We start from the raw sequence: 1880 nt of genomic DNA, 5'->3' as shown, positions 1-1880 counted from the left end.
CCATTGCTACTGGTATTGAAATTTTCTTCTTTGATATTTCCTATATGATTTGTGTTTTGGTAAAACGATGACGACCTGTTGAACAGTGTATTGAAGACTCCCAAATATGTGTGGATATTTGCGTACACCTAAAATAAACATATATCCTAAACTAGAATCATGCATACATACACATGTAAATATGTTTATACGCAAAAAAAAAAAACAATGGAAATGCTCAAAAATTAAAGCCTCCTAGCACACTCCGCAGGTTTGCAAATTCTATGTTTAGGAAAACGCTAACCGATACCGCGATTTGTTGCGTTTAGAAAGTTTTGGATTTCTTTCGCAGACTTTTACTATAAGAAAATTGCAAACAGCAATCAATACGACGAAAAGTTCAAATTTTTGCATGTAGCTTTTAAATAAAAACTATAGAGATTCCTTTTCGAATTACAATGAATATCGATTAGTCGAAGCTACCACAGTCGAGTTTCTTCGATTTTTTTGCGCCAGGTTCGATTAATCTACCGATGTAAAAAAATCGATATGCCTAATAATGTAACGATTCCACCATATAAAAATGCAGTTTTTATGACGTTCATGTTCATTATGGTTCAAAAGGTGTTTCCGAATGCGCTCAACGTTATTACATGTAGGGGATTCCCTTAAACTCGTAGTCTTAATGCCCTGTATGCAGCTCTCAAGAAAACGGTCAAGAAAAATTTGCCATCATTTCGTGTGTGTGTCCAAGGAATTTTGACATTTTTGATACTTCACAGCCTGTTGCCTCACTCTTTCCTCAAGAAATAATGGAACGGGCATATATTTCTGTTGCAAACTTGGGTTGCCTTGTGCTCTTTTTTCACAAAAATTTTTAGAAAACCATAGTAGAAAGCGTAGAAAATTCCTTAAGAACTGTGTACTGCCTTAAGGAAAGTTGACTCAAGAAAATTTCTTAGCCATTTCTTGTACGTCATTTTATATGGAGTTTTTGCTTTTATTGAGAGCTGCATACAGGCCTTAAACCGTGTAAAACTCGTAAGTTTACGAGGCTTTTATGGGAACGCCACCTTTGTGAAAAAGGGTAAATAGTTGCGTAGAAAGACTGCTTGACAGAGCACCCAAAATTTTGTGAAGCAATTTTTGTTTCGTAGTATTTTCCATAACATCCGGCCATCCTGTCTTTATCAATCTTGGCTAAAATACGTTTAAAAATGCTGAAAATTTGCAAAAAACCTAACTCAATACGGTCAGTGGACGAGATTCATTCCATTATACCCGAGCGCACTTGTGCACAAGGGTATATTAATTTTGTTCACATAACGGTTGTTTGTAACAGCCAAAACGAATCGAGATAGATATAGACAAATGTATACATAAATGATCAGGATGAAAAAAGAAATCGATTAAGCCATGTCTGTCTGTCCGTCCGTCTGTCCGTCTGTCTGTGTACACGATAACTCGAGCAAAAATTGAGATATCTCAACGAAATTTGGTATGTAGGTTTCCCTTAATCCAAGGTAGGTTGGTATTGAAAATGGGCGAAATCGGACTTTAACCACGCCCACTTCCCATATGACGGTAATTTCCAGAAATACGAAAACTGCAATATTTTAGTAACTACTGGAGATTATTCACTCAAGATTGGTATTTATAATAAGTTTTAGACGAAATATAAGAATATTATAAATTTTTGGAAAATAGGCGTAGCCACGCCCACTTATGGTTACATGTGTATATCTTGGTAACCGCTGCACCAAATTCTTCCAAACTTGGCACAGTTGTTGGCCTTCGCACAACATACCAAATGGCCGAAAATTTTTAAAATCGCTCAATAACCACGCCCACATCCCATATAACGGTAATTTAGAGAAATACAAAATCTTCGATAAATCAGT

Source organism: Rhagoletis pomonella, unplaced genomic scaffold, assembly GCF_013731165.1.
Source record: "Rhagoletis pomonella isolate Grant_MI unplaced genomic scaffold, Rhpom_1.0 Rhpom_scaffold_00013, whole genome shotgun sequence".
Classification (NCBI taxonomy): Eukaryota; Metazoa; Arthropoda; class Insecta; order Diptera; family Tephritidae; genus Rhagoletis; species Rhagoletis pomonella.
The sequence above is the reverse complement of the archived record's forward strand: the minus strand, read 5'-3'. Positions refer to the sequence as shown.